General features: G+C 37.2%; 1 pseudogene; it reads left to right on the forward strand.

Moving 5' to 3' along the window:
* Nucleotides 1-21,418, forward strand: part of LOC105042459 (brefeldin A-inhibited guanine nucleotide-exchange protein 2-like) — a 47,614-nt pseudogene continuing 26,196 nt past the window's right edge.

Genomic DNA, 21,418 nt, shown 5'->3' on the forward strand with positions numbered 1-21,418 from the left:
GTCCGGTCCCCTGATAATTTGCCCAACGTCAACTTGCGATCTCCAAACTGAAGGATACCCGTAGTTATATGGCTGGGAATGTCTTCCCCGCCGGCGGAAGCCGATTCCCGTTCCTGGCTGCCCCAGGTCCTGATCCCAGCCCTCGAGCAGATCATCAAGAAGGCCTCCGGGCACAACGCCCAATCCAGTCTCGCCCACCAGTGCAACCCTTCGTCGTCCTCCGCCATCGACAACCCCCACAGGCCCTCCTCATCCTCCCTCCTGGGCCCCTCCTCGACCTCTCCCTCGCCGACTCCGAGTCCATCCTCCTCCCCCTCCTCTTAGCTGCCTCCTCCGGCGCCCTCAAGATCGCCGACCCCGGCCTCGACTGCATCCAGAGGCTCATCTCCCTCTCCTACCTCCACGGCGAGGCCGACACCTCCGCCGGCCCCGCCTCCTCGCCTCCCTCATCGAGTCTGTCTGCCGCTCCCACTCCCTTGCCGATGACGCTGCCGAGCTCCTCGTCCTCAAGACCCTCCTCTCCGCCGTCACCTCCACCGCCCTCCGCGTCCATGGCGACGTCCTCTTCCAGATCGTCCGCACCTGCTACGACCTCCACCTCGGTTCCAAGAACCCCGTCATTCAGACCACCGCCAAGGCCTCCCTCATCCGGATGCTCGTCATTGTCTTCCGCCGCATGGAGGCAGACTCCTCCACCGTCTCCGTCCGGCCGTCGTCGTTGTCCACCTCATGGAGCTCGCCGACCCCTTCTCTTCCTCCGCCGCCGCCACCGTTGATGTCGGCTTCGTCCAGAGCTTCATCACCATGATCATCAGCGACTTCGATGTCGTGCTCAACCCGTCGACGATCCCACTCTCCTGGACGGGGTCCACTGGCAGGCGCGACGAGGCGTTCGAGTCCACTGCGGTGGAGCAAACCAACCCGGGTGACCTGCTGGATTCCACCGAGAAGGACATGCTGGACGCCAAGTACTGGGAAATCAGCATGTGGTAGATGGAAGGCCGGAAGGACGAGCTCGGGGTGGAGGGGGTCGCAGACAGGGAGGATGACATGGAGGTCCAGATCGGGAACAAGCTGAGGCGGGACGCGTTCCTGGTCTTCCAGGCGCTCTGCAATCTCTCGATGAAGAGTCCATCCAAGGATGCAGCTGTCGATTCAACGATCATGAAGGGAAAGATCGTGGCGCAGGAGCTGCTCAAGATCTTGCTGGAGAATGCTGGAGCTGTATTCAGGACGAGTGACAGGTACTTACTTCCTCCAGTGATAATGTTTATTTAATTATTAATGCCGAGGACTTTATTTTGTGCAACAAACTAAAACCTCAATGCTTGTAATTTAAATTACTAGTTGCTAAAGCTAGTTCTGAGATTTTGAATTTTGACTATCTTCCATTATATTTATTTGGCAACAACATTCATCGAAGTTGTATTAGAATGAACCTTAATGAGATTACGGAAAGAAGCAAAATGACAATCATTTGACAAACCAATGGTCATGCAAGGAGAAATAATTAAGCATTCAGAAGATAATAATTTCATCATCCTTGAAATCTTATTGAGAGACTGAGTACTAAGTAAACTTTGCATTCAGAGCTACTGTTGTGCTTCACTAAGTAAACAAAGCGAATCCAAATTGAAAGAGAAATAGAGATGGACAACTAAGGGATGCAAGCTGACATAGCCATGGAAGACTAGGAGGAGAGGACGACAAATCCAAGTCAATGCTGTGTAATTCATCTGGAAATAGTTCTCATCACTTTTCTTTTTTTTGAACACACAGCTTGTAGTTTTTGATTTTCTGAAGAGAGCCAGCAAAATTGTAGTTGGACTGAGCCCAACTCTTCCTTCAAAAAGATTATCCAAATGCTGCACTTGAATGTCTGCAATAATGCAATATTTTCTAAAATAATATCCAAGTTATTATCTTGATTTGTTTACTATTATTAATTTTAGTTCTCTATTCCTATTTTTTGGTACTTTTTATATTTCTTTTGAATACACATATATCCAAATTGCCAAAGCTGGATTGGAAACTTTCAAAACTGTTGAAACTGAAACTCAACTTATCCTATTGAAAAACCTAGACAATAACTACATTTGAACATGGGCATCAAGATTCACACTTAGATTTAGGAGCAAAAGATTCGCGTAGAGGAGCACCAATAAGAGGTGTAAAGTGTAAGAAATGAAAATACGAACTGAGGTCATGGTATGTGGATCGTTTAAATATATCTGTATTTTGAAATTCAAGTTTATGTAGAGGATCAGGCTAACAAGAGCAAATTGATGCAGTTAGATTGTGGAAACTTGTGGATGAACTGATGAAATGGGCATGACATTAGCTGGAGATATTTAGATGGTTACAAGTGGCAGGGGCAATTCTATGGTCTTGTTTGATAAAGTTCTGCCTGTATTTTTTCTCTCTTACATAGATATTAAAAGATCTATTATTCTCGAAAGTTTTTTGAAATTTGTTATAGATACTGGAGCTAATTCAATGATTCAGCATTAATATGTGGTGATCCATTACTTCCATACATTTCTTGTATATTACAACAATCAGATTATTAGTAGCTGGCAACAAGCTTCTTGGTTTTGAAAGCAGTCCTGACTGGATCACTGATGAATGTTTTATTTCATACCATAGCATCTCATAAAATAGATAGCATTCCTATAAAGAGTCAAGGTGAATTAAAACTATATTAAAAAAAATATCTTGGGTTAAAACAAAATCTTTATCTATATATATTTATGTTTCTTTGTACAAGTGTATGTAAAAGCATGCTTATGTATAACCATCCACTTCCCTATGTGCTTTGATCTTTCCCAAAACATCTACTGATCAGACAAGAGTGGCTTTACTGTCAGAATCTTAAGATCAGCAGTGCGTATCATTTGATTTGATGAAAATGGCCTGAAACAATTTTGGTGCCATCCTTGAACTAGGATAAAATAGGATCATGATTCATACATATATACCTGCATATATACATGCAAATTGATAATGAGGATTTAAAAATTGAAGATTTGCACTTCCGTACAACTAAAACATTTCTATTGAGTGCCATCTTATTGATCACAATCTATACACTTTAAGACACACACACATGATATATATATATATATATATATATATATATATATATATATATATATATATATATATCAATTGAAAGATCTTAATGCTTATATCATAGAAAAACAGACTCATATTATTTTAAATTTTCATTTTTGTATCTACATGATGCATAATTTAAAGGTTTCCAAAAAACAAGTTCTGTTTCTAGATTTTTTTGTGGTGTAGCGCATGATTAACATTGTAGATTTTTGATTGGGAAGCCCCATTACTAATTTTGAAGATGAGAAGAGTGGATATCTTCTTTACTTGAGAGGAGTATAGTCTAAAACAAGATCTGCAGAGTCGGTACTGAGATCCATGCTAGCCGACCGATGGTACGAGTCGGTACGGATCCATATTAGATTGGACTGGCGCAAACCGGCACAAAAGTAAAGAAAGGAATCTGGAAGGAGGAAAAGAGAGAGGAGGGTGGAGAAGGGGGAAAGGAGGGAGGGTGGTTGGAGGAGATGTCAATGGTGGCCACAGGTGGGCTACGGGAGCACTCGGAGGGCCACCAAGGCCTCTGGTTTCTCTGCCAAAATTGTGGCCGAGAAACAGAGATAGAGAGAGGGGGAGGGAAAGAAAAAAGAGGAAAAACTAGCGTAGAGGCTGCTAGAGGGCCTCCGACTGGTTGTTGTGGCCATCAGAGTGCAGAATCATGGCCTACGGCTCCATTTCATGGGATTTTTTAAAAAAAAATTGACCATAGTGAAGCTGACAATGGGTTTGCCGGTTTCACTATTCATCGTCGTTTAAAAAAAAATACGATGAATAGAGATGGTCATTCATGTTTCATGGCCGCAGCTCCATTCGTGCCTTTTTCTTCATTCGGTGGCCATGATGGCCACCTTGGCACCCTCCGACGGCCTCTCCATTAGTTGCACCTCCTTTCGATATCTTTATTTTTCTCGTTCTACCTCTCTCGATTAAATATCTTATCGGACGACATGGAGCTGCGGAGACCTTCACAAACCCTTCGATGGCCTCGACGGGCCACCATCGGCCCTTTGGCAGTGTCCTCCCCTCTTTCTCTTCTCTCTTTTCTCTCTTTCTCTTTTTCCCTCTTTTTCTCTCTCCCTCATCTGGTGTTTCGATTCGAAAGGCTAAACCATTTCGGTTTGCTGTTGGTACAGCTCAGAATGCCCTGAACCATCTGATTTGTGATAGTTTGGCAAACACTGGTCTAAAAAATTGGCTATATTGGTATGGGATCCATATTAGTTACCTAGCAATATAGTGCAGTAAGGTATTGTGCCATGCCATTTTGGGCTATACTGATAAAGGGATGACTATAGGACTGAAAATGCATTAGATACGGATCAGATACTAGCATATTTGTATCTATATTTGTTTTATTTAATGAATACAGATACGGATAAGGATATTAATTGGATGTAAAAATTCATATCCATATTTATTTTAAATGGATATGGATATAAATTAGATACCAAATATATAGATATAAGTATGGATATAAATCAGATAATTATACTTTATGGTCATAGAACCAAAGATATTACTAAGTGGATGATAAATCAAGTTAATAGCATATTAATGTGGTTATTTATTTTTTTTAAAAGTTTTTGAGTACTATATAAAATTAAATAGGATTACAAATGGAATTGGATATTCGAATATGGATCGGATGGTTGTCTATCCATATCCATTTCTTTTTTTCTTAGTGGATATGGATTTGGTTATTATATTAGTCAGATGCTCAAATTTCTATCCATATCCGGATAGATTCATATACGAAAAGGGATTTGGATGGATATTATCCGATCCACTTTCACCCCTAGATAGCTGGCAAGGAAAGGGGGAGGGAGAAGGAGAGAGGAAGGGAGGGAGAGGGAGGGAGGAGGAGAGAGCTCGAACGCTGTCGTCTCCTTCGCAAGCTGTAGGACGTTACCTTTGCTTTGAAAGTCCTAAATTTTTTGCTGACTTCACTTAAGAATTTGCGAAAAAGAAATTTAGGGGTCTGCCCCTAATCCTTTTCAAAATAGGGATGACCCCTTACAGCTTGCAGAGGAGATAAGGGCTTTCGAGCCCTCTCTCTCTCTCTCCCCCCTTCCTCTCTTGGCCTCTCCCTCCCCCCTCCTCCTCCCCATCCCTCTTCTTCCCTCCCTCCTCTCTCTTTCTCTCTTCCTCTCTCTCCCCTTGCCTTGCTAGATTTTTAGAATTGAGGGACAGAATACAGATTGGTACGCCGTGGTATGGAAAACAATACTCTAACATATATCCATATACATATATACGTATATATGTACATACATATATACGTATATATGTACATACATATATACGTATATATGTACATACATATATACGTATATATGTACATACATATATACGTATATATGTACATACATATATACCTATATATGTACATACATATATACCTATATATGTACATACATATATACGTATATATGTAATATATACATATATATTTATATCTTACATATACACGTATATATGTATATCTTACGTATATATGTATTTACACATATGTACATATATGCATGTGTACATGCATGTATGCATACATATATACAGACATGTCATATGATTTATTTGACACCTTGGGTTTTAGAATTATTTATTTTTCACTTAGAAGAATGGAGTGCATAAGGTTAGCAAATTTAGTTGTTTCTTTTTCTGAAAATTAAAAGAAAATAAAGAAAGATTGGTTCTCTTGAACTTAAAAGTGAGAGGAAAATATTCATAGTCTTGGAATCATTTGCCAAAGTCTGATTTTTTTCCTAAAACATTCTACTACAAATAATAATTTACATTTTGTTTTTTAAGTGGCAATGCATAAATATCCTTAATAACTAGACATGATGTCTTTTTCCTTCTCAGAAATGCTCCAGATAACCACCCGATGGTGAAAAATAGACTTCCCATGTCTATAAGTGATTGTTTTTATTTGCCATTCATTACTTTACAACTAAGTCATGTTTTTAAGTTTTATAATTTTAATTTTTTTTTTAAGGAGCATGGAAAAAATCTTGCAATCTGTGATTGGACTCTTGCTCTTATCTACATAAGATGCATTTCTGAACTTAAAAGCACATTGAAAAGATGAAATAGAACAAAAGACAAACTAGCATAGACCATCATAAATAAATATTTAAGCAAAAGGATTCTTCAAGCATGAAAATAAAGATAAAGCCTTGGCTATATCTCAACTCAATAACATGTCCAAGTCAAAATGTTTGTGGCATCTCAAATCTGTCATCAAACTTTGGATCCTCAAAAATTTTGCCATTATAGACCATCATAAACAAATATTTAAGCAAAAGGATTCTTCAAACATGAAAAAAAAGAGAAAGCCTTGGCTATACCTCAACTCAATAACATGTCCAAGTCAAAATGTTTGTGGCATCTCAAATCTGTCATCAAAATTTAGATCCTCAAAGATTTTACCATTTGTTTTATTTCAGATTTCTCACACCGCATTGTAGTAGTGCTACATAGTACATACTATGTCTGCTCTTTTTTTGTAAATCCAATCTGACCTACCACACATTTTAGTGTGAAGGAAAGATAGGGCAGGCTGTTTCAATACATACACACAAAATCTTAAGGTACACAATATTAAAGGATACACCTATGTTCTTGTTTTGCATAAATAACGCAATCATTTCATGCTAATTATCCATCTGATGATGATCGCCAATTTTTTTCCGATCAACAATGTGCATATTAGATGTCTTAGGCTTGGGTTCTACTTTTGCTGCTGTTCTCTCTTTTATGGAGCACACTTTGGTGTTTTTCAATTGATTCGATTGTTTCAGATAATTGTTTGTCTATCTAATTATTATTATTATTATTTTTTTTTTTTTGCAATCAAGCAGGTTTTTAGGTGGCATCAAGCAGTATCTATGCCTGTCAATTTTGAAGAACAGTGCTTCAACTCATATGATTTTCTTTCGGCTGTCATGTTCCATTCTTATGAGCCTGGTAGCAAGATTTAGACCAGGATTAAAGGCAGAAGTTTAGGTCTTCTTTCTGATGATTGTTCTCAGAGTTTTAGAAAATGTTGCTCAACCAAATTTCCAGCAGAAGATAACTGTGCTCCGATTTTTGGAGAAGCTGTGTGTGGGTTCTGAAATCTTGGTAGACATTTTCATTAACTATGACTGTGACGTCCACTCATCACACATTTTTGAGAGGTAGCTTATCTTCATTCATGTGCTCTACGGTTAATACATTGTTTATCATTGTTCAGATCTTTTCTTTATTTGATTGTTTGCTAAAATCATTATTATTGGCATTGCAGGACACCTATTTTGATCGTATAGGTATTAAACAGAAGTCCTGTTCTTCTAGGTTTATTATTTTAACTATTGTAGGTTTACATACTGATGGCCTGGTTACAGAATGGTAAATGGCCTCTTAAAGACTGCTCAAGGGCCTTCCCCTGGTGCTCCCACGACACTGGTGCCACCTCAGGATGCTACCATGAAAATTGAGGCAATGAAGTGCTTAGAGGCAATCCTGAAGTTGATAGGAGATTGAATGAACAAACAGTTGAGAATTCCAGACCCTCATTCTCCTTAAACAGAAAAAAACAGAGCATAATAATGAAGGTGGAATTGAATATCCTGAGGCTAATGGCAATGGAGAGGAATCTGTTGAGGGAACTGATTCTCAGTCAGAAACAGCAAAAATGAAGTCTCAGAAGTCGCATCTTTGGAATAGCACAGGGCATATAAGTTAGACCTTCAAGTAGAATGATTTTCCTATGCGAGATTTCTTCTTCATTAGCATTTTGTTGCTGATATATTCTTATTCTATATTCTGTAATGCAAACATGAATAACAGGAAGGCATATCTCTTTTTAATCGGAAACCTAAGAAAGGAATTGAATTTCTCATCAATGCAAACAAGGTAGGTGACTCACCCGGGGAAATAGCTGCTTTCCATGGAAGTACGTCTGACTTGAACAAGACAATGATTGGTGCTTATCTTGGAGAGAAGGAAGAGTTGTCCCTAAGAGTCATGCATGCAGTCGTGGATTCATTTTATTTTCAAGGGTTGGAGTTTGATGAGGCAATCAGGTCCTTCCTACAAGGATTTAGGTTGCCTGGTGAGGCACAAAAAATTGATCGCATCCTGGAAAAATTTACTGAGCGTTAATGCAAATGAGATCCAAAGGCCTTTACCAGTGCAGATACAACTTATGTCCTATCTTATTCTGTAATAATGCTCAATACTGATGTTCATAACCCAATGCTTAAGAACAAGGTGAATTCATTATTCGTGAAATTCAATATTTGATTTATGATAATATCTGGTGCCATAATATGATTTATTGGTTAATACAGATACCTCAAGATGACTTCGTAAGAAACAATCATGGTATTGATGATGGCAAAGATCTACTAGAAAAGTATATAAGATCATTATATGAGAGAATTTCTAAGAATGAATTAGGATGAAGGAAGATGATTTGGCTCTTCAGCAAACAATCTACAAATTTAAACAAGATTCTAGGCTTGGACAGCATTTTGAATATAGTTATATGCAAGCGTGATTCATCTATGGAGACTAGCGATGATCTTATCAGGCACAAGCAAGAGCGATTTTAGGAAAAAGCTTGCAAATCTGAGTAAGATATTCCATGAACAATGAGATAATTCATGCCAACAGGGTTGCATTACTTTTTGACTTAAGCTACCCCCTTTTCTTTAAATATGTAAATATTTAACATCTTGTGCTATGTCTATCTCTTAGTTTACCTGTTTTAATTTTGAAAATGAGTTTTTCCAAGCTCATCTGCAGATTTAATATATTATGCTGTTATTTAAGACATTAATATTTGAATCAGCTTATTATTTGGAGTTTCTTTGTGAACTTCAGGTTGGTATATTATGGTGCAACTGATGTGGTAATTTTGAAATTCATGATCGAGGTGTGTAGGCTCGTATGCTAGCTGCCATCAGTGTTCCAGTTGACCAGAGTGTTGATGAAACAGTAATATCCCAATGCCTTGAAGGATTTCGCTGCGCAATACATTTTACAGCAGCTATGTCTACGAAGATTTAAAGAGATGCTTTTGTCACTTGTGAAATTCAAATCCCTCCACTTAGCGGCAGATATCAAGCAGAAAAATATTGATGCAATCAAGGTTTGTTCAGCATGTATCCTATTTATGCCGAGAATTATGTTTGATGATATAATATTTCTGCAAGTTATTTATCTTTTTAATGTATTTACTGTATTAGTTGCAGTATAATGAATTGGATGCATTTCTCACGTTGAACATGATCATATTTTTATGTTTAAAAGCATCCAATGCATCTGTATTGTTTATTGCTGTGAGAGATAGTTTCAATTAGATTTTTGACTTCAGTATAATCATCTATGGAGATAGTTTCAATTAGCTTTTCACTTCAATATAATTATCTATTAGCTTTTAATTTCAACAAAATTAACTAGGATAAGGCTTTTCATGATAGTTCTGGTTCTAAACTTTGGACATATTTTTTCTAATAAACTGAAACCTTTGTTTTGAGTTACATTTATTGGTAAATAATGATATGGAAATATGATAGTTTGACTGTCTGTCGTTAAGTATTTACTCAAAATGTCCTTGGAGATTGCACAAATAGTTTTGCCGATGAAGGAGAAATGAATTTCACTGTAACTTTTCTAGCAGTTGCCTTATCTATCCCCCATGCAGTTTCCCTATTTCTGACATATAATGTGCTATATAACTCAACATCTCCTTTTTTGATCCTATAGTCCCTCTAAACAAGGGGCATAAGTTAATCGTTCAGATCAAATTCAATCCCACTATTTTTTTTGGTAGGTAAAAGAAGTTAGATATTTAAAAAAATTGCATTGCTTTTTTGTTTTATTTGCTACTTTTTGAGTAGGATTTTGGAGAATATCTTGAACATTCTCTTAAATTGATGGTTTTTGTTTAGTGAGAATTGGACCATTGAAAGATTTTCACAATGTAGCATGACTAACTTGGAAGAAATCGTTTAACTGATTAAAAAACCGGATGGAAGCAAGAAAGAGATGACGAGTATTGATAAGAATGTAATTGTCAACCCAATGTTTTTTGTTTTTGCTTGAATAATTAGATTCTAAATATTGATTAATGCCTAAATTATCTCTAATATGGGTGTGTGAAAAAATGTTGTATTTTTGACATTGATTAAAGTTGTCCGCTTTATGTTCTCACTTGTAATGTGACCTGTATCCCGTTACTTAGTCATAGACTTGAGCACAAGCCCATGCTCTACTTCTTGCTCTTCTTTAGGGTAGGAGAGCTTAGAACATAGATGCAACATTGAATCATGAAATCATGATTAATTAGGCTCCAGACTCATCAATGACAATAATTGGTGTTACCTAGATATGTCTTTTTTGGATATTCACCATTCCCCATGGGGACATGACGAGACATGACACCTAGATACATTGTGATATGTTGTGGACCTCCCTTTTAGTCTTGCATGCCTCGCTGAAAATCCTAACCCACATGGACTATCCAATTGGACAAAAAGATCATCTCTTCCCATCAAATTATGATTCCTAATCTTGTTGTGATAGAAGCCATGATGGATTAAAAAGAGATACTGTCATCTGCATCTTGTCTCTCTGTGCCTGATTAACCCACAAAGGAAGGGAAAAGAAAGGGAAAAGAAGGAAAGGAAGAAGGGGGAGAATAGGAAAGAATGGACCAGCATTACCTTTCTCAGCCTTGTTTCCTCCAAGCAGCGACTACTTCCCTTGTTCTCCCACCCTTTTATTTTTTTATTTATTTTTTATTTTTGCTCTTTTCCTATCTTTTTCTACTTAGCTTGAGAAGATGGCATAGTGATAGTGGTGCGGACACCAGAGCCATCAAAAATTGGCAACATGATTTAAATTCGATTTGGATCGAAGAAGTCTCATTAGATTGATTCTACTTCAGTTATTTATTTTCAGTCAATAAATTTTTAATGCATTTAGCTTTGGGTCCATAGGGCCATACTTGGATTTGTCCCCGTCACTTTTGGAGCCACCACTCTCCACATGCCAATAGAAGAAATATGCATACCAGCGTGTGCCGTGCTCATGTCAAGTTGTGTCAAGCATCAAGCACCCACATGGAGTTTCATTTCTTTCCTAGAATTCCTTAAGAGTTCTTGGCTACTTATTTTGTTGAAGGCTGATTTCTTTCCCATGGTAGATTATTTTATCACATATAATGCTTTACTTTTTTATGGAGGGCTGATTTCTTCCTTGTAAAAGATAAGAAATTCCTAAAAAAACAGGACTCTTAGAGTCCTATATAAATCTTTGTATCTTCTATGAAGAGGACAATGAATGATTTTATAAACTCCACAAATACTTGTGTCAATCGCTTCGAGAGGGAGAGGGTGCGAGACCCAAAATCGCCCCACAAGGGGAGGGTGTGAGGCTCACTTTCCATCCTACTCCTACTTAAGATCCAGTGTTCCTGCGACTTTGATTCGACTCCACCATCTGCCCACGCAAGCCTATCCTGCCAAGAGAAGATCTGTCTCCTTCAGAATTTTCATCTATCGTGCTGAGATGAGTGATTTCTTATCTACAGATCATATGCTGTCAAGGACCTTCGTTCCTTATCAGTTGATCTTTGATTTTTTTTTTTAATCCGATGTTGGTAAAGACCTAGTTCTTTATCGATGGATCTGTTTGGTTAAAAGATTAAGAGTCCTAATCGGAGTAGTTTCTTAACTACCACGATCCGAATTCTTATCATTTTCTTGGATTTTTCTCACGGATTTAATATTTTATTTTCTCTCGTTCCATTCATATTTTTTTTTTGCATTTACTCGTGAGCATATTTAATTTCTGCTATCTGTTTATGAAATCTCTATTGCTAGTTGTTTACTAATCTCTCGAATGGCATTCGTCTGTATCATTTAGATTGATCTCGCTTTAGTCTCGTATCAATCAATCACGCCTTCTGAGCAGAGTATAGGCAACTATACTGTCTGTCCTGGGAATAATGAGCCCCTGGCTGGATGTGATTTGTTGTTGATGAACAGAAGAGAGCTTGATCATTATGTTTGATTTTCTTTTTCTCTCTTCTTTAGGGTTGTCCCATATCAGATAGTGGATGTGAAGCTGAGCCAGGTTGCATGCCTCATATAAGGTTTCAAAGTTTAAATCATTTCCTTTGAGTGTTGTTGAACAAAGAGGAGGCTCAACAGCTATTGTTTTAGGGGCCCACCATCCCAAACATGTGGTCTTTTCACCACTAAGCCTTTTTAAAGAACTGAGGGAGATCAAGATATTTGTTAAGCTAAATATGAATTTTGTCCTCCAATTTCACTTAATAACTCCAATGAGGAGATGGTAGAAGAGAAGGGAGCAATAGAGGGGATCATGAAGACAATGGCAGGTACATGAAAGTGCCACATATTAACAAAGTTTTTAATAGCTAATTGATTAAAGTTGGTAACTACTTTCATAAGTTCAACTGAGAAATGATTAGATGTGCAAGGCCCACCACCAAGAAAGGATTGCGACGGGATCTTCAAGAAGCTCATGTCAATAGACTGATACTTGTTTTAGCTTGTAAATGGCATGAAGACCAAAACTCTTTGGAAGGACAAGAATGCCTATATCATTGTTGCTTTTCTTATTTCTTAAGTGATCATTGCGGAAGAAAACATTTTTCATGGTCCTTTGATTGAGTGGCCATTGGAAAGCTTGTATTATACAAAATTGTATGATACAAAGGAGAATAGTCATTCATTCTGATGATGGTGGTCACTTTTCAGTTTATCTACCCCTGACTCTCTTCTTCAATGTCATCCTAATGAAGGATCATGATATTGTAATATGGATGTCAAGAAAGATTACATGATAGAATGTTGATTCTTATATGACACAAATTTGATTTTTCATCATGATATGGATGCTAACAACACATCATTTCCTGGGATTTTAGAAATATCTTGTAAATAAACATATTGACCATTCCATCTCATCCACAGGTTTCAAGTGCAGAAGCTTCTTCCTTAAAGAGAATCTTCCAGGTCTTTCAATTTTCCAGTCTATAGGGATCTCTATTTTGAAGAGGACTGACATGCCATGATCCTTTTTGATTATGATGCCTCTCACACGTTTTGGTCTGTGGTGGCAGCACAAAACATAGTGTACAGAAAATATGATCATCCAATTTCATCTTATTCTTGATGCAAGCGTAGTGAAGATGCAATGGTAAGGGAATATATGGAGTTGACTTGAGCTAAAGAATCACAATAATCAGAGGTCAGGATGAGTCATGAACTTCATATTTAAAGAATTCTCTCAATCTATTTTTTTTTTTTTTGCTTTTTCCATTGACATGGACTTGAGCATTAGGTTTATTTTAAGGTCCTTTTCTGGTTTAATGTTTGAGTTGTAGTCTCTAGGTTTTATGATCAAGGTTTTGAGATTGTGATTGTGTTTTTTCAGTTTTTAAAATCCCTAAAAATATTGTTTCTATGATTCATACTAGGACTAGGTTAGGTTTTTTCTTCTTGTCTTATAACTAACCCTATAATGGGAGTTGGATAATATTTAGATGTTTTAAAGTAAAATTCTTGTTCAAGTCTTAAGGATTCAGGTCCTAGTGGGATGTCTCATGGGATACCGGGATAGGGTACCATCCCATGTGTCAGGACAGGACCATCCCGCTAGTGTCCCAGCATCTCGATCGGGATGTCTTTGGACATCTTCTATCCCAATTATTGGGACTGGATGAGACAGGGTGCATCTTGTTATCTGAAAAAATTGGAACAGCCCCGTCCCATGAAATTTAAAACCTTGTTAAGCTCTTCCTCCTTATTACCTCTCCTTTTTCTTCAGTGCCAATCTCCGATGAGATTGCTCTTTTTTTTTTTTGCTAAAAAAAACACCATTTTTGAAGTGCATGAATCAACTTTTTATTGCTGCAAAGGATGATGAGGCAAAATTAAGAAGTTATGAGAAAACCTTAAGGTTGCATTTGGTAGCCGGCAATCTGAATAGATTGCCGGCAATTTAAAGTGGGCCCACTAGATTGTTGCGTTTGGTATACTTTTTGAGTGGCAATCCAAATTATCTTCGCAATCTACATTGCCTCCCATTAGGCAATCTAGATAGCTTTGAGGAGGGGTGGCTATCTATATTACCACTTCTTTGGCAATATTGCAATAAAAAATTTGGACTAAATTACCCCTCAAAAAAATCACACAAAACCCATCGCCCAATCCTCACCCCCTCCCCTAATGGCCCAGTGCAATGCTCTCATCCGGAAGTGCCGCCTCACCGTCTACGCCATGCACCTCATGGAGCTCTTCGAGTGCTCCTCGGCCATCTCCATGGTCCACAAGGCCCGTCTCAACGGTCTCCCCTTCTGGAACAGGAAGCACAATAGGGGCCAGCTCGAGATCGCCTTCTAGGCCTACCAGTAGCTCAGCAACATCACCGTCTGCCCCATGACCGCCATCTCCGACCTTTACAGCATGCATGAGGACATCATCACTAGTGCCGAGTAGAAGCCCGCCACCCTCATCGTCCTCTCCTTCCACAAGATCCGATAGTTTGATGGCTCCATGGACTCGGTGGGCCACAGGTATCATCTCGTCAACTAGTGCATCCTTCACTATGTCCCTGCTCCGTCAGCATCCTCGTCGATTGCGGCTTGGGTGGCTTTGTGCATGTCTACGCCAGCGAGGTATCCTACATGGCGGCGGTGCTTTACTTTGGCGGTCGCGACGACTGTGAGGCCCTTGCCTACGGCACCCGCATGGCGGAGCACCTAGGCATCAAGCTTACCGTTATGCAATTCATCCCCCGGATGGGCCAGCACTTCATGCAGCCTAGCAGCGAAGGGAGCATGGGCCGGGCGATGGATCCAAGCGAGTGGCTGGTCGATGAGACATGCATCACTAAGTTCTAGACCAAGGTGATGGGGGCCAACCCGTCGGTCAAGTACTTGGAGAAGGTGGTCAGAGGACCGAAGGCGGAGATAGTGGCGGCCATCAAGATGATGGGGAAGTTCAACCTCTTCCTAGTTGGGCATGCACCTTGTGTAATGCCACTGATGGACAAGATCAACTGCCCAGAGCTAGGTTTGATGGGGATAGGACTTGTCTCAATAGATGTATTTTGAGAATTTTGATTTAAATTTAGAAAATAAAACCAAACTCATCTCTAGTAATTAAATTCCATAACATTTTATGGGAATATTTTGAAAATTTGATTTCACATTACTGGTAATCTGATTGTCATACCAAACATGTCAATCAAGATTTTCAGTAATTTTACTGCAACATTACCTGTGTGTACCAAACACAATAATCAACATTACTGCCAAATTTAATGGTGGCAATCGGTCTTGAAGGCAATCCACATTACCTTCCAAGATTGTCTGGCGATGCACCAAATGCAACCTAAGACTATAGGGAAAGATAAGATTGCATCATGTTTTCAAAAACATGCATAATCAGAAATTAAGTTCAAAATTAGCACGATGATTGAAACATTAGAATTGCCAAAAAGATTAAAGAGACATTTCTTTCCATTTTAGATTCAGTTTAGTTCGATTTACTAGAAATAACTTAACCAAGTTGGACTTCTATTGGTTCATAAGTAATTTGCCAAACTCCGCCTATGTTTTGTACATAGCCTGTCCCAAGCTCAGATAAAGGAAAAAGGTCACTGTAGGTTGATGGTCAGTGTAAAATTAGTCACATCCTATGAGAACTATTGGGGCATTCGCTACTAGCGATTTGCTGCACCAGATCCCAGGTGCAGTGAAAAAGTGAGCAAGGGTTAGCCAGAGGCCCAGAGCATTCCTCAGAAGCAACGTATCACATTGGCATCCGGATGTGGTGGGAAATAGGCAAGGGTTTTCATACTTTAATGGATTAGTTTGGATAAAGAAGTCAGTCCAAAAAAAAGTAGAATATATTTAGCAATGTAGAATATAGTGTCGTTTATAAGGAAATTGATGGAACTTATAGATATAACGCCTAGGAGGAGAGTTAACATAACTTGCTTGCAAGAAACCAAGGCCCTATTTGGGATTTCTATTGGTAGTAGAGCTTTTCGAAGAAGAGCTTTGGCTAGTAGAGCTTTTAATTAAAAGCTGCTTGCTGTTTGGTCACTAAATTTCTAAAGTAGTGTGGAATTTATAGTTGTTTGGTGATCAAATTGAGAAAGTGCTTTTATTATGATAAAATGACAATAAAGGGCATTGCATAGTATTGTATGGTATAGTATAATATAATATAATATTTTACATATTGTTACATATTAACATGTTATTACATAGTATAATATTATTACAGTGTAATGCAATATAATATTGTATTATAATATAACACATTATAATATTATAGTATAATATAATATTATTGTAATAAAATGTAATATAGTATTATATCATATGGTAGAATAATATGATATGATATGATATAGTATGATAGAGTAAATGCATTATTACATATTAAAATATTGTTACATAGTATAATGATACTAAAATGCAATATAATATTGTAATATAACATAATATAATATTATATAGTATTGTATAATAATATAATAAGAAATGATATGATATGATATGATATAATATAGCTGTGCATTATTATATTACTACAATAACATAATATAATAATGAAATAATATAATATAATATAATATAATTATGATATAATATAATATAATACAATGTAATCTTTTAGCATATGTATTTTGGTCACTATGAAAGTTACATTAGGCCAAAAACAGCTTTTTGGTATCAAGCCAAGTAGAGCTTTTGGGGAGAAGATCCAAAATGGAGCTTCTACTAAGTAGATGTTTTTCAGCTTTTTGGAGAACCAGAAGGTACATTCAATTTTTTTACCAAAAACCACAAAATGGCTCAAAAGTGCTTTTGGAAAGCCAAAAAGCATTTTTTTTTGGTTCTTTAAAAGCATTCCCAAATGGGGCCTAAGAAGATAGGAGAAAGGCAAAGGAAGTTAGTGAGATGGGTTTAAGCTTTGGTGTATCGAGGAAGAGAGGGATAGAAATGGAGTAGGAACTTTTGTTGACAAGTGTATAAAATATAAGGTTTTAAACATGAAGAGGGTAGGAGAAAGAATAATCTTGATAAAATTACTTTCAAGAGAAGAGTCTATTAATATCATTAGTGCTTATACTTCACTTGTGGAATAGGATGATGCTACAAAGCATTTTTGGGAGGACATGAATGGACTAATTCAAGAAATTTCCAGTGGAAAAAAACATATTTATTGGAGGAGATTTGAATGAACATGTTAGAAAATATAATGTAAGTTTTAAAAGTGTGCATGTAGGTTCCAACTTCTAAGATATAAATGAGGAAGGAAATTTCATTTTGGAGTTAGTTATGATATATGACTGAATGTTAACTAACACTTGCTTGAGAAAGGACTCCTACTTGATAACTTTTAAAAGTGGGCATAATAATAGTCAAGTAGATTTCTTCCTTACTAAGGTTTGATCGAGTTTTGTGTGAAAATTATAATTTATAAGGTTATATCATGTAAGAGTTTAACCACCCAAGATAGATTGATGGTTGGTTATGTGTCTTAAGAAATGGACGAGGACTAAAGAAAATAAGAACCTAGAACTAGATGGTGGAATTGTGAGAAGAGACACAAATAACTTTTAAGGATCTAATGTTAAAGGAAGAAAAATGGGATCTAGATGGGAAAATCAATGCCATGTGAAACTAGATGGCTAATAATATTAAGAAAATGGCTATAAAGGTATTATGATTTGGGAGAGTCTAAGGAAAAGGGTCATCTGGTGAGCAAACTTAGTGGTGGTCAAGGCTAAAAGAGAGTGCTATAGAGGACTACCTAAATATAGGAATAAAGAAGCATATGGCTAAGATGATAGTTGAAAAGGCAATACGAGAGGCTAGATTCAAAATGTATGAGGAGTTATATTGTAAGTTTAAAACTAAGGACTGGGCAAAAGATGGTATTTATAAGTTTGCAAGACTAAGAGAAAGGAAAACTAGAGGCTTGACTAAGGTTAAATGTATCAATGAAGAAAATCAAGTTTTGGTTGAGGATGAGATCCAAGAAAGATGGAAGAGTTGTTTTAATGAAAGTCATATAAACAATTTAGAATGCCTTGTTAGTTCTATTAAGGATAGAATTATTAGGGGTGCATTTGGTTAGTCACTAAAAAAGTATTTTTTTATTTTTTGATTTTTAAAAAGCAAAAATCAAAAAGCAATGTTTGGTAACATCATAAAAAGCAAAAAGCAAAAATCAAAAAAATCAAAATAATTGCTTTATATGCAAAGCAAAAATTTTTTGCTTTCCAAAACTTGCTTTTCTGCTTTTTTTGCTTCCCCACATCTAAAACACCAAACCAAAAAGTGAAGAGCCCGAATCCTTCTTTCTCGTTGAGCTCTTCACCTCCCCACCCTCTTCTCCCTCTCTTTCGGAACTCTTCTTTCTCGTTGAGCTCTTCATCTGCCATCTCCAAACGTTGCTTTTTGCTTTATAGCAATGTAGTTACCAAACATACTTTTGCTTTTTTGCTTTTACTTAATAGCAAAAATCAAAAAAAATAAAAAGTACTTTTTAAAAATCAAAAATCAAAAATCAAAAAATGTAACCAAACGCACCCTAGGTGTACATGTAGAATTAAAGTATCCAAGGTAAAGAAGGCTATGTAGAAGATGAGAAAAAGGAAATGTGGTTGGACTTAGTGGAATCCCTATAGAGGTTTGGAACTATTTGTTATAGGAGTTACTTGACTGATTAATTTGTTTAATAAGACTTTAAAGACTAAGAAGATACATGATGAATGGAGGAAGGGAACCATAGGATCAATTTATAAGAATAAAGATGATATTCAAATTGTTCTAGTTGTTGCCATATCAAGTTCATGTGCCATATGAAACTCTAGAAGAGGGTGGATTTAAGATTGGGGTGTGACACAAAAAGATAAGATCTTCATATGGTTTTGATTGATTTAGAGGAAGCATATGATAGTCTTTAGAACAAGGAATGCTAAATTGACTTGAATTCAACCGATGCTGTCTTTGGATGGTTAGCTATGCAAGCCTCCCTCTAGTTCAAACTAGAGCTTTGAGAGCCTTTGAGGGCTCTCTCGCCACTCGCTTTGCTCTCCATCTCATAAGGGCTCTCTTAAAGCTTCTGCTCTCTCTTTTTGTTGTACGGTTGCTTAAGGTAAGCCTCCCCTTCCCTCTCTCCATTGGTCGCCATTGTCGGATTTGGATGGCTCGAAGTTGCTTTGAGCCCTCGTGAAGCCCTCCCCATCATCAGATGCCTTAACATTGGTCTCTCTCTCTCCTCCCCTTTCCTTCCTCTCTCTTGCTTTCTCTCTCTTCCTCTCTCTCTTTTGCCTATTTTGGTATAATTTGGCATGGTACAATACGGACTCGTATCATATCGAATTGGTCACTGACTAATATGAACCCTAGTATTGGTCTAGCAGATCTTGCATTAGAATAATCTTATGGTCAATGATAGAAAATAAAGAAGTTTATATTGGTTATATTAATATGATAAGGACATGTACAATAGAGCGGTTACTAGTATAAGAACTACTGGTGGTAATACTAGTGAGTTTTTAATTATGATAGGTTTATACCAAGAATCTGCTCTAAGTCCTTACCTTTTTGCTCTAGTTATGGATGAGCTTACTGTGTAATATGTATATTCCAGACAATATTTCTTGATGTGTCCAATTTATGGATGATATTGTTTTAATCAAGGTTCACCATCTCTGTACCGGACCTCATACCGGTACCATTTTATTATAGTGTCGGTATACAGTTCGGTACGGTATGACAGTGTCTATACGGTATGGTATGGTGTATCAGTATGGTATGGTACATCCCGTATTGGACGGTACAGGGCGGTATGGCAAACATTGGTCTCAGTAGATGAAATTAAGGTTGGAGTTACTCGTAAGTTGAATTATGAGGTGTACGTAAGAATATACAAGTTTTAGGTTACCAAGATAGAATACATGGAATGTATTGTTAGTCAAATTAGAAATAGAGTTGGTAAAGTGAGAAATAAGAATCATGGAGTTGCTAAGAGTGATCATTTAGGTATTTAGGTTCAACTATTCATGAAAGAAGATTGAAGAGGATGTTATCTATAGGATTAAAGCTGGTTAAATAAAATGGAGAAATACAACTGGATATTATGTGATTGTATTTGTAGGATACTTATCAAGTTGAAGAAAAAAATTTATAGGACAAATATACAATCAGCTATGCTAGGCAATTAGAAAAAAGGTACGTGCACAAGATGAGTGTGGCCAAAATAAGAATGTTGAGATGGATGTATGGTAATATAAGAAAAGATACGATGAGAAATGAAGATAGAATAAGAAATGAAGATATTTGGAGAAAGGTGGAGGTGGCACCAATTAAAGATAAATTGAGCAAAGGATGAATTAGATGTTTTTAACATATACAACATAGAGTCATAGACTGAGGGATGCACTGATACAGAGGAATGATTTGATGCATGTAGAAGGAAGGAGGAATATAGATGTACCGAAGATCACTTGAAGTAGTAAGGACTTGATGTCACTACATCTTTTATAAAGTGTAGACCTAAATAGGGCAGAATAGAGGAAAATGATTCACTGGTTTAGGATTAAGGCTTCGTTGAGTAGAGTTTAGTTTTAATGCCTTACCACTTTTGTTTGGTGAACAACATGATACGAAGGTAGATATTGATTTTAAGAATGGTCGGTAATGTGATGAAGCTAATGATCTTAAGTGCTTCTGATGTTGTTGATATATAATCTCACTCTTATCTCAATAAATGCTATCAAGAATAACATCCACACATGCATATACATATACATATGCATAGCAAAAGAGAGAAGAAAAAGAGATGGATTAGGCTTAGGTCAAACAGATTTAGGGATTGATCCAGCCACTCTCCCAATTGTTGAAGCAATCCCAATCTCAAAGTGTGAAATGAGCATTAACTCCATGCTTTGTCCCTACTTATAAGAAGTCGTCCCTAATTCCCTACATGCGAGACTAAGAAAAGGTGGTTTATGAATGATAGAGGAAATTCAATAAGGTGAGTGGAACTAAGTGAAGCTATTCTTCATGAATGTTGTGATAGATTGGGAGAGGTCTAGATTTATCATGAATCAACTTCTTGTTTAGATTATGCTAATATGGTAAGATACATACAGCTTCATCGTCTCAATCACTTTGAAGAGAAATATTAACGAGAGGTTAACTGTGATCAAGTTATCTTCCTAGGGCTTCATTTTTGATGGCTACATCATT

This window comes from Elaeis guineensis, chromosome 4, assembly GCF_000442705.2.
Source record: "Elaeis guineensis isolate ETL-2024a chromosome 4, EG11, whole genome shotgun sequence".
NCBI classification, from domain to species: domain Eukaryota; kingdom Viridiplantae; phylum Streptophyta; class Magnoliopsida; order Arecales; family Arecaceae; genus Elaeis; species Elaeis guineensis.